Below are 13558 nucleotides of genomic sequence, written 5' to 3'. Positions count from 1 at the left end.
ATCGGATGCTATGGTTTTCATTTTTTGAATGTTGAGTTTTAAGCCAGCTTTTTCACTGTCCTTTTTCATTTTCACCAAGAGGCTCTTTAGTTCTTCACTTTCTGCCGTAAGGGTGGTATCATCTGCATATCTGAGGTTATTGATATTTCTTCCAGCAATCTTGATTCCAGCTTGTCCTTCATCCAGCCTAGCATGACGCTTACTCCTTGGAAGAAAAGTTATGACCAACTTAGATAGCATATTAAAAAGCAGAGACATTACTTTGCCAACAAAGGTCCATCTAGCCAAGGCTATGGTTTTTCCAGTGGTCATGTATGGATGTGAGAGTTGGACTGTGAAGAAAGCTGAGTGCCAAAGAATTGATGCTTTTGAACTGTGGTGTTGGAGAAGACTCTTGAGAGTCCCTTGGACTGCAAGGAGATCCAACCAGTCTATCCTAAAGGAGATCAGCCCTGGGTGTTCTTTGGAAGGAATGACGCTAAAGCTGAAACTCCAGTACTCTGGCCACCTCATGTGAAGAGTTGACTCATTGGAAAAGACTCTGATGCTGGGAGGGATTGGGGGCAGGAGGAGAAGGGGACAACAGAGGATGAGATGGCTGGATGGCATCACCAACTCGATGGACGTGAGTTTGAGCGAACTCCGGGAAATGGTGATGGCCAGGGAGGCCTGGCGTGCTGCAGTTCATGGGGTCGCAAAGAGTCGGACACGACTGAGTGACTGAACTGAACTGAACTCTGCATATAAGTTAAATAAACAGAGTGACAATATACAGCCTTGATGTACTCCTTTCCCAATTTGGAACCAGTCCGTTGTTCCATGTCCAGTTCAAACTGTTACTTCTTGACCTACATGTAGGTTTCTCAGGAGGCAGGTCAGGTGGTCTGGTATTCCTATCTCTTAAGAATTTTCCATAGTTTGTTCTGATCCATACAGTTAAAGGTTTTAGCAAAGTCAATGAAGCAGATGTTTTTTGGAGCTCTCTTGATTTTTTATGACCTAGTGGATGTTGACAATTTGATCTCTGGTTCCTCTGCCTTTTCTAAATCCAGCTTGAACATCTGGAAGTTCACGGTTCACTATGTGTTTTTCGGGAATGATTGTTGAATCTATTGAAATACTTTTGTTTTTCTGCTTTTCTTTATTAATGCAGTGAATCAGTAGTAGATTTCACAATTTTATGTCACCCTACATATTAATCTTTTTATTTTTGTTTTCCATTGAAGTATAATTGACATACAGTGTTATATTAATTTCAGGTGTACAACGTAGCAATTCAACATTTATATACATTACAAGGTGATCACCACAATAAGCTAGTTACCATCTGTCACCATTTAAATTTGTCACAATATTGACAATATTTCCTATTCTGTGTATTGGATCCCCTATTCTGCCTATCCTTCCACTTCACTCCTCTCTGGTATCCAGTTTATTCTCAATATCTGTGAATCTGTTTCTGTTCTGCTTTCTTAATTTGTTTTATTTATTTATATATTTTAGATTCCTCATATAAATGAAGTCATATGGTATTTACTAATATTTTAATTGATTGGTAGATTTTATTTACTAATATTTTACTTGGCATTCCTCATCAGTTGTGTCCAACTCTTTGTGACCCCGTAGACTGTAGCCCACCAGGCTCCTCCGTCCATGGGATTTCCTAGGCAAGAATACTGGAATGGGTTGCCATTACCTTTTCCAAGGGACTCTTCCCAACCCAGTGATCAAACCTGGATCTCCTGCGTTGGCGGTGGATTCTTTACCACTGAGCTACCTGGCAAGTCTCCTCTATGTTTGTAGCTCTCCTTTTTGTATCTTTGGCCGATTTTTTGATCAAGGTTTCACTAGGCTTGTAGAATGAATTGAAATTCTTTCTTTTTTCTATTATCTGAAACAGTTGAATACCAAAAAAAATTATAGTGTCTATAACTTTGGAAGATTTAATGGATAATTTACCTATTATAACATGAACCTGGCTGGAGAATTTTGTGGAGATAAATCTGTGACCACACTTTCAATTTTTTCTATACTTAATAGTTCATGTTTTCCTAAAATTTTTGAAAAAACCATATCTATGTTTTCAAGCTTATTAAATTTTTTAAAGATTTGATGTCTGTACTTGTCATTGCCTTGTCAAATTTTAGTATTCTTTGCTAGGAATACTAAATCATTTTTGCTTTATGATTTTTAAAGCTATGTTGCTCAATTCATGAAGAATCATTGTTATATCTTCGTAGTGGAATATCTTTTGTTAGTGTAAGTGTTTGTTTTTAGTCCCATTAATCCTTGTACGTCCTGCTTTCTTTGTTTTTCCTTGTCTTTATCCATCCCTGGCTTTTCAACCTTCTTGTGGAATTTTGTTTTGGATGTACTTCTTATGAAATGCATATAACTTTTTAAAATGCAATATAAGATTTTTTTGTATTTTAATAGAATTTAGTCTATTTAATTTTTTACTTAGTCTATTTAAATTTTTAATGATCCTCGATATACTTGGTCTGATTTTTAATATCTTCATGTTTTCTATTTCAGTGTATGTCTTGTAAAAAGCTTATAGCTTTTTTTAATGCAATCTGAGATTCTTGGTATTTTTAGGGAATTTTAATAGAATTTAATCTATTAAAATTTTTAATGATCCTTGATATGGCTAGTCTGGTTTTTAATATCTTCATGTTTCGTGTTTATCTTGCTTTTTATAGTTTTGCTTTTCTCCCTTCTGGCTTTTGCTGCATTAATCTAATTTTCTATATTCCTTTGCCCCCTCAATTTAGTAATTCTAATTCATTTTGTTTTTCTATTGGCTATATTGCTTTAGCTTGTGTTTATAGTGAAATGGAAAAACACTGTATACAAATAAGTACTTAACAGATTCTCTTAAGCAAAATGATGACAATGGCAACATCATCAATGAAACTATCTTAAATCTTCTAAATCCACTTCACTTTGCTGACATCATCTAAAACAAAGTTCCTAACTTTAAGGTTCTCCAGTGGACTTTCTCCTTTTGATTCTCTGGCTGCCTACTTACTTGAATGCTGCTGCCTTGCTTAATGCCTCTTCACACACGTTGCCCGTGACTTTCCACATTTGGATGTTGTTCTTTGAAGTGGAATTCTCTTATCATCTGTCTTGTCACATAGTTTACTCCATGACTGACACAGCTTCTATCCACTCAGACTTAAAAGTGGAAATCATAAGTAGTTTCTGAAATTCATTCAACTAGCCCTGAGTTTATGGAGCACATGAGATGGCCAGATGATGTTCTACCTCGTGTAGGTACAGGAGTAAACAGATGAAGAGGGGGCGGATTGGCAGTAAACAGATAATAGCAAATATATAAACAAGTAGGTGTATGATATGATGTCCAAGGGTAACAAATGCTGTAGTAAAGAAGAGAGAGGTGACAGGTGATAATAAAGTTGTTTCGTAAAATAAAATAAAATTCAGTTAGTTCTCTATTTTTTTAGCCAAGCCACACAACTTACGGGATCTTAGTTTCCCTACCAGGATCTAAACAGAACCTGGAGCCTCAGGTGTTAAAACACCGAGTCCCAGCCACTGAACCACCAGGGAATTCCCTGAAATTGCTGTTTTATTTTATTCTATTTATTTGGCCACACCAGGTCTTAGTTGCAGCACATGGGATCTTCACTGTGGCGTGTGGAATCTGTTTCCCTGAGTAGGGATCGAACTCAGGCCCCCTGTTGTATGGGGAGCACGAAGTCTTAGTCACTGGACCACCAGGGAACTCCTGTTTTAGATAATGTGGTTAGTGAAGAATTGATGCTTTTGAACTGTGGTGCTGGAGAAGACTCTTGAGAGTCCTTGGACTGCAAGGAGATCCAACCAGTCCATCTTAAAGGAGGTCAGTCCTGGGTGTTCATTGGAAGGACTGATGCTGAAGCTGACACTCCAATACTTTGGCCACCTGATGCGAAGAACTGACTCATCTGAAAAGACCCTGATGCTGGGAAAGATTGAAGGCAGGAGGAGAAGGGGATGACAGAGGATGAAATGGTTGGATGGCATCACTAACTCGATGGACATGAATTTGAGTAAGCTCTGGGAGTTGGTGATGGACAGGGAAGCCTGGCGTGCTGCGGTCCATGGGGTGGCAGAGGACAGGACTGAGCAACTGAACTGAACTGAAGACATCTCTGAGGAGGTGATATTTCAGCAGAACCCTAGATGCAGTGCTGGAGAATCTTGCAAATACGTGGGAAGAGAACCTTCCGGGCAGAGGAAGCAGATAGTGCAGAGGCCTACCGGGGGCGGTGGGGTGGGGTTTGATGGGTTCACATGCTCCAGGAGTAGCAGGCCTTCATCAGCAAAAGTGAGGGCGGTGGGAGGTTGATGGAAAGTCTGGGGGGCCATGGTAAGGATTTGAGGATTGTACGTTAACCATAAGCAGAAGGCACTAGAGAGTGTGGGCCTGGGCAGTCACGTTGTTTGGCTCACGTTTTAGAAGGTCAGTCGACGTGGCAGAGCGTAGATGCCCAGGAGCAGGACTGGCATGGGAGTGGCTAGGAAGCAAGCTCAACAGGAAAGATGAGCGGTAGTGACTCGGACAGCTGGTGGCAGGGCAGAAAAAGAGACATCGTGCACTCAGCCCCACAGACTGCAGCCCGCCAGGCTCCTCTGTCCGTGGGATTCTCCAGGCAAGAATACTGGAGTGAGTAACCATTCCCTTCTCCAGGGGATCTTCCTGACCCAGGGGTTCAATCCTAGGTCTCCTGCATTGCAGGTGGATTCTTTACTGTCTGAGCCACCAGGGAAGCCCTTGTAATATTGTGCCGAGGATTTTATGTAGAATGTGAGAGAAAAACGAACTTCAGTCAGAAATGATGCCATAGTTTTTTGGGGTTTGTTTTTTTGTTGTTTTTGGTTTTGGTTCTTTTGTCTGTAACCATGAGGCTTGCAGGATCTTAGTTCCCCAAACAGACTGAACCCACGCCCTCAGCAGTGAAAGCTCAGAGTCCTAACCACTGGCATGCCAGGAAATTCCTGATGCCGGGGTTTTTGATCTGAGTAAAATGATGATATTTACTCAGGAAAAAAAATTGACAAGGCAAAAGCTGGCTCCATGATTTTATAATCATGAAAATTTTTATTTTGGTAATCATGTGCCCAAATAGGATGATGGAAAGAAAAACCAGAAAGCAAGATACTGAGAGCACAAAATGCTGGCCAGATAGTGGAGCTGCGGGAACTGTGGGAACGCACAATGGCACAGCCACTTTGGAAGGCGGGCAGGTTGTTCTTACAAAGCTAAACACACTCTTCGCTTATGATCCAGCAGTCACACTCCTTGGGGTGCACACAAGTGAGATGAAAAGTTAAATCCACACAAAAACCTGCATATGAATGTGAATAGCAGCTTTATTCTTGGAGGCAACCAAAATATCCTTCAGTGGGTGAATAAACTATGGTACATCCATACAAAGGAGTATTACTCAGTGATAAAAGTAAATAAGTAATGAACCACAAAAAAGACATGGTGGAAGCCTGTGTGTGCATTCAGTAGTGTCTGACTCTTTGTGGCTCCATGGACTGTAGCCTGGCAGGCGAGAATAGTCTGCTAGGCAAGAATACTGGAGCAGGTTGCCATTTCTTTCTCCAGCAGGTCTTCCCGACCCAGGGATCCAACCCACATCTCATGTCTCCCGCATTGGCAGGCAGATTCTTTACCAGCAGCGCCACCTGGGAAGCCCACATATTACCAAGTAGGAAAAACCTATCTTAAACAGCTTCCCCATGTGTAATTTCAACTATGTGAGATTCTGGAAAAGGCAAAACTCGTGACCATAAAAAGATCAGTGGTTGCTAGGGATTCGGGAAGAGAGAGGGAATGCTAAGTGCCCAGAACAAAGGGGATTTTTAGGGCAGTGAAACCGTTCTGTATGATACTATAACAGTGGATACATGGCATTCTACACTTGGCACAGGCATAGAATACACATCACAGAGGAGCTAATGTGAACTACAGACTTCAGTTAAAACTAAACTATGGGTTTTAGTTATTTGTTAATAATTATAAATATTGGCTCATCAAGTGTAACAAAAAAGGGAAAAAAAGGAAGCAGGAAGTATTATGCATCTTCTGTTAGGTTTACAACTAGCAAAAATGAGCTCACCCAGCAAAAGCCAGAAAACCTGCTTCAGCCAACGCTTGGAACTCAGGAGCTGAGCAGGAAAAGGAGGTGTCATTACTCCAGGCTCCCTGGGTGGTTTACTCTCTGGCCTTTTTTAAAGATCAGTTTCAGAGTCTTTGAATCATTGCCTAAAGAAGTCACTTTTTTTTTTTTGGTTCAGAAAGCACCTCTTGACTTCCCTGGTAGTCCAATGGTTAAGACTCCTTGCTTCGAATGGAGGGGGCACCGGTTCAATCCCTGGTTGGGGAAGTTCTTGCATGCCACAGGGCCTATATATATATATATATATATATATATATATGCACATGCAGAACTCAGCATCTTCACAGAGGCCAGCACCTTCACTGTAATTCACGTGTGCTGTCCCAGGCCTTGAAGTGGCTCCCGAGTCTCAGATATCCTACTCTTCATGGAGAAGATAGGCAGCCCAGGCTCTTTCTTGCCCTGCTTTTTGGTGGTTCATCACACATAAACATCCCCAAATATCCTGCTGATGTCGAATCTGACAAAATTATAGTGAGTGGCTTTGGGACTGTATCCTTTTTCAGAGACAGTAGATTACTCATAATCCCAGAGTCCAAATAAAATAAATTTGTTACATCACTGCTTAAAAAATAAATTTATGATATTGATTCTTTCAGGTTTAACATATCAAGCTATGCAAGCAGAGCACATTTTAAACGAATTGTAATTTATTATTCCCACTGTTTGAGAAACACATTCTGGTCGCTCGCGATCTTTGCTTAGGGTCTTCGTGCAAGCATAAGCTGTCAGGTCTTTACGCTGGGACTACAACCATGCTGGTGGGGATAAGGCGGTAGTCACTTGCTACGAGTGAACCAAATGGTTTCTAAAGACCAGTGGGCAGGTTAGGCAGCGTGCAGTAGCACAAATTGCCTCGGCGAAAAGTTTTTATAGGGCTCCCCTGTTAGCCCAGTGGTTAAGAAACCACCTTGCAATGCAGGGAACCCTGGTTCGATCCCTGGTCCGGAAGATCCCATCTGCCTCGGGGCAACTTAGCCTGTGTGCTACAACTACTGAGCCTGTGCTCTAGAGCCCACGAGCTTCAACTACCGAGCCCGTGTGCCCCAGTACCGCAGCCCGCATGCCCTCGCCACCCTGCCCTGCAACGAGAGAAGCCATCACAATGAGAAATCCACACACCACAGCTAGAAAGTAGCCCCTGCTTGCCAAGGCTACAGGAAGGCTCAGCGTAGCAATGAAGACCCAGTGCAGCCAAAAATAGAAATAAATAATTTTTTAAAAGCTTTTATAAATTAATAGGAAAAACACTCAGAAAAATGAACCCAGTATGTAAACAGACAATTCTCAGAAAGTACATAAAAAGTCATTAAAAATAATGAGACTAACTGATAAGCCAGAAATACAAATTTAAATGCTGTGGAACAGGGACTTCCTGGCCATCCACTGGTTAAGACTCTGTGCTACCATTGCAGGGAGTAGGGTTCAATCCCTGGTCAGGGAACTAAATTCCTGCATGCCTTGTGGCACTGCAAAAAAAAAGAAAAGAAAATTTAAAACTAAATTAAATTTAATTTAAAAAATAATAATATGGAACATCATTTTTAGTCAATTCAAGATGATAATTTTGGGGAGAGTGGAATTAAATTTTCAAGTACTATAGTAGAAGTGAAAGTCAGTGCAAATGTGAATAGCACCTTGGAAATCCATTTCTAGATCCTTAAAAATCCCTATCCTTTGATCTGGGAATTCCCCTTCTCAGACTATATCCAAAATATTTTTTCAACTGTGGAAAATAATATATAAAAATGCTGAAGTTATTACTAATAATAGCAAATATAATTGAAAACAACCTTATTATTTAAAAATAAAAATCTGATAAATAAGCTAAAATATATTCATATAATGAGATATTATGCAGCCATTAAAACTATGTGTTTTAGCTATTTTGTTTTTGGTGGTTCCCCAAGTTTTCTCCCACTAGCGCCAGGCGGCACTAGTGGTAAAGGACCCACCTGCCAACGCAGGAGACATAAGAGACGAGGGTTCCATCCCTGGGTCGAGAAGATCCCCTGGAGGAGGGCATGGCAACCCGTTCCAGTATTCTTGCCTGGAGAATCCCACGGCCTGAGGAGCCTGGCAGGCTACCGTCATAGGGTTACAAGAGTAGGACCCAACTGAAATGACTTAGCATGCACGCACTCACAAGTTTCTGCCATCTGCCTAACACCTAGAGTCTTCTCTAAGTTGGCCATAATAAATTTAGCTTATTTTTTATTGGGGACATTTAGGTTATTTCCAAGCTTTTTTTCCATTTTAGACTACACTCAAGCAATAATGTATGTGAACATTCAGATGCACTCTAAAGACCAAGAAACACCCTGAAAGATGTCTTCAAAAGCAGATCTACTCTTGGGGTCCCATGCTGGGTCTCTGAGCCAGCCCCACAAGCTTGGTGAGAGCCCCAGCCTTCATCACTCCTTCCAAACCCAGAGGAAATGTTCACAGTCACTGTTAAGATCACAGCTCCCAGGACCTCACGTTTGTATCAAAACACCCATGTTTATCTTCCCTGAAGTCTCCACAGGCAAATCTAGAAACTGCTCAGGGACAAGCATACTTGCTCCTGGGAAGAGAGGTAAATCCCTCTGAAGTGTTTGTGGGCAACTGGGCCATGAGAGATAAGGAGCAAACTCTGAATCGTTATCTAGGAAGGAACCAAAGGTACCCAAGTGTAGTCGAAGATGTAGAGGGAAATAGACAGCCAAACGGGTGACTGAGGGGGCGCCTGGGGAGGAGGCCACATTAACACTCCGGTCCCCAGTTACATGCTCTTCAGTTGGTTTGGTTCTCGTGCTAGCCAGTTGTTCTAGTACCCTCCCCCGAACCACCAGGGATGCTGCCCTGAACTACGAGGACCAGGGAAAGGGGGGAGGTTACAGCTGTGGGGGTCTGGTCTCCTTGTGCTTTGTTTTGACAGAAGGACCAAAGTTGCAGCAAGAGCCTGAAGTGGCAACTTCTTAGTTTAGGAAATGCAGTGTACAAAGCTGGAAGGAAATGAACCAGTTCTTTGTGAGCATCATCTTCACAGAGAATTTAGTGATGGGACATGCATGCTGAGAGGAAATACAATTTTTCCCCCAGTTAATGGATCGTCCCGGGTCTTGTTGGTGATGGAGGAACCAACTGGAGCATTGAATGAGACGCTTTCCTGGAGATGTCGCAGTTAGGGTTCCAGCTGTAGGTGTGCGACCGATGTGTCAAGACAGCATTACTTTCTGAGAAGCATGACGGGGGTGAGGGAGACGAATGCAAGAACGCGAAGAGGCAAGGGGAAGTTAAAGGGCAAAGGCCAGTTTGGGGAATAAGTGGAGCCGCTGAGCGTCTACTAGCGGCCTTTACCTGGAAGGTATCAGAGAGCTCCGCCTCCAGGTACCAGTCATGCCAAGGACCCCACAACTACCCCAGGCTATTTCAGTACACCTACAGATCACCAATGACATGAATGTTAATATTTTATCATTCCAACTTGCACTTTGAAAGTCCTCATTAATTTCACCGGATTAAAACCTGGCAAGCACGCTGGTGCAGATGAGAATCAGCCTCCTTGCGGTGTGTGTGTGCCAGCTCGTCTGGGAGCCTGGGGTGATCGGCCCTCCCTGTCTCAGCTCCGTAAGGGGGCTAATAGTTAGCATTTGGAAGCCAAGTCACGCTTCCCCCACTGGAGGCCATTTGCCGATTGCTCATTAATTAACTGATGGGTTAGCAGTTCCCCTAGCACTGGCTAGTAAAGATCTTTGAGGCACTCCCCCTGCCCCCCCACACACCCTGGTGGGAGAAGAATTTCCATAACCTCCTGAAAGCCTTAGACGTGTGTGTGGGGGTGTGTCTGTGTGTGTGTGTGTGTGTCTCATGTTGTGCAGCTTGCATAGTGCCCTGCACACCGAAAACACCTAAGCAGTGAATGGGTGGATATGTGAATAAATAGACACGTGAAAATACATACTTTCTAGCTTTTTCCCACGTAGTAAATTTTTCTTTAAGCTTTCACTTGGAAGAGAACTTGAAAAGTAAAAGTGTTAGTCACTCAGTTGTGTCTGACTCTGCGACCCCATGGACTGTAGCCTGCCAAGCTCCTCTGTCCATGGGATTTTCCCAGGCAAGAATACTAGAACAGGTTGCCATTTCCTTCTCCAAGGGATCTCCCCAACCCAGGGATCGAATCCGAGTTCTCCTGCAGGCAGGATTCTTTATCATCTGAGTCATCAGGAAAGTCCAATATCACCCAATCTAATTTCATTTTAAATCTTAGGAAACAAGAGAATACATATGTGATTTCAGCTATTAAAAGCACAGACTAATCTATATGGGAAAAGAATCCAAAAAGAATAGATACATGTATATGTATGCTTCCCAGGCGGCCTGGTGGTTAAGAATCCGCCTGCCAATGCAGGAGACCCAAGAGACTCAGCTTTGATCCCTGGGTTGAGAAGATTCCCTGGAGTAGGAAATGACATCCACTCTGGCCTGAAAAATTGCATGAACAGAGGAGTCTGGCGGGCCACAGTCCCTGGGGGTCGCAAAAAGTCAGACACCACGGAGCGATGAGCACGTGTATACGTATCACTGAATCACTTTGCAGTATACTTGAAATGAATGCAATAGTATAAATTAATTATACGTACAACATTATAAATTAATTATATTCCAATATAAAATAGAAAAATTAAAAAATAAAAAAGACGGGACTTTCCTGGTGGTCCAGTGGTTAAGATTCCAGTCTTCCACAGGGGGCGAGAGTTCCATCCCTGGTCAGGAAAATAAGAGCCCATGTGCTTCATGGCACAGCCAAAAACAAAACCACAGACTAGACTATAAATTTGGTCTTTTTCCACTAGAGAAAGGTGCCCGGTCTGCCTGCCTTGCCCTGCACAGATGCTGTGTGTGCCTTCTGCCTCACCCAAGCTGGGCATGCTGATGCTCCTCCAGGACGTGTTTGGACGGTGAACCAGAACAAGGCAGTGGCTGAGGGTATGGGCAGATCATCCTCCCTGGCTCATGGGCAGCACTGAGTGTGAAGAGAGGTGAGACTTGCCACGTATTGAAGGATTCTATAACATTCCAGGTAATTGCAGCATCGAAATGAAAGTGGCCGCCATCTCAGGAACCCCTGCGTTTCAGAGCTAAGTCAGACTTTTCAGACCACTTCAGAGCCTCTGGTGTTAGAATTCAATATTACTATAATTATTTAAAACCTCCAAAATCACTGCAGATGGTGACTGCAGCCATGAAATTAAAAGACGCTTACTCCTTGGAAGAAAAGTTATGACCAACCTAGATAGCATATTGAAAAGCAGAGGCATTACTTTGCCAACAAAGGTCCATCTAGTCAAGGCTATGGTTTTTCTGGTAGTCATGTATGGATGAGAGAGTTGGACTGTGAAGAAGGCTGAGTGCCAAAGAATTGATGCTTTTAAACTGTGGTGTTGGAGAAGACTCTTGAGAGTCCCTTGGACTGCAAGGAGATCCAACCAGTCCATCCTAAAGGAGATCAGCCCTGGGTGTTCTTTGGAAGGAATGATGCTGAAGCTGAAACTCCAGTACTTTGGCCACCTCATGCAAAGAGTTGATTCATTGGAAAAGACTCTGATGCTGGGAGGGATTGGGGGCAGGAGGAGAAGGGGATGACAGAGGATGAGATGGCTGGATGGCATCACGGACTCGATGGACATGAGTTTGAGTGAACTCCAGGAGATAGTGAAGGACAGGGAGGCCTGGCGTGCTGCGATTCATGGGGTCATAAGGAGTCGGACACGACTGAGCGACTGAACTGAACTGAACTGAGGATGGAATTAATTTTAAGATGATGACTCTTCAATGAAAAAAAAAGTTAAATTCAAATCAGTTCAATCAGGTTTCCTAGAAGATTACAAGATTTAAAATTTTAAACTGTTGACCAAAATGAGGGAGTGAGGCTTGGGAACGTTTATCTTTGCTTTTCATGAGGCACAAATGGTAACCCCCTAGATTTGTATTGCACTTTCAACACTTCAGATCTGTTATCTTATTTGATTATTTGAGATGGGTACAGAAAATGTCACTATCCCATTTTAACAAGTAATGAACTCTAGAAATTGAAATAAGTTCATCATGAAATCACCAATTCAGAGTTGGATAGTTAAAATGAGAAAAGACCTTAGAAATTACCTATCCCAACACCTCATTTTTGGAGAAGGAAATGGAAACCCACTCCAATATTCTTGCCTGGAAAACCCCATGGACAGAGGAGCCTGATGGGTTCCAGTCCACAGGATCACGAAGAGTCGGACATGACTGAGCAACTAACGCTATACCTCATTTTAGAGATGAGGAAACAAATGTCCATCCTCTCTTTCATCTTAAAATAATATTTCTCTTGATATCATCATCTTCACAATTTATAGTAAGTAACTTCCTATATCAGAGAAGGCAATGGCAACCCACTCCAGTACTCTTGCCTGGAAAATCCCATGGACGGAGGGCCTGGGCTGCAGTCCATGGGGTCGAAACTGAGCGACTTCCCTTTCACTTTTCACTTTCACGCATTGGAGAAGGAAATGGCAGCCTACTCCAGTGTTCTCGCCTGGAGAATCCCAGGGACGGGGGAGCCTGGTGGGCTGCCGTCTATGGGGTTACACAGAGTCAGACACGACTGAAGCGACTTAGCAGCAGCAACTTCCTATATCATTAGCAACTAACCCACCTTATATGATGCTTTGATTAAACAAAGCCTATACCATGAACTCTCATCACTCCTGTATTAAAAGATAATTTAAAAGATTATTATTTTAAAGGTATAAATTATTATTCCTGGGTGAGTCTAAAGTGAACATATGTCAAAACTTTTATTTAACTAATGGGGAACCAGTAAAATGTTACAACTGACTCAAAGGATAACTCAGAGAACAGGAGATGATATAAAAATGATTTTATAGAATATGCAGAATAGATCTGTATGCAGGGCAATGATTAACTTGAGTTTCAAGTTAAGAAGAATTAATTGCATTATTATCAGTTTTCTGCAGTTTACAAAGCTGTAAAACAGCTCAACGACAAAGAAAGATAGCCTAGAAGCATGAGCTACACAGGATACACCCAGTAATCGTTTGAGCACATTTCAGTCTTTCAACATTTTTTCCTACATTTGTAAGACTTCAACTTGAGTACTACCAAATATTGAATAAGTAAATAATAGTAATTCTATACAAAATTTTCCAGAGGATCAAAAACGAAGGAATACTTCCCAACTCATTCTATGAGGCCAGCATTACTCTATTACCAAAACCAGACCAAGACATTACAGAAGAAAAGCTGTCAACCAATATTCTTCATGAACATACATGTAAATATTCTTACCTGATTAAATATACCAATATATAATA

Source organism: Bos taurus, chromosome 4 (assembly GCF_002263795.3).
Source record: "Bos taurus isolate L1 Dominette 01449 registration number 42190680 breed Hereford chromosome 4, ARS-UCD2.0, whole genome shotgun sequence".
Lineage (NCBI taxonomy): Eukaryota > Metazoa > Chordata > Mammalia > Artiodactyla > Bovidae > Bos > Bos taurus.
This window is presented reverse-complemented; position numbering follows the sequence as displayed.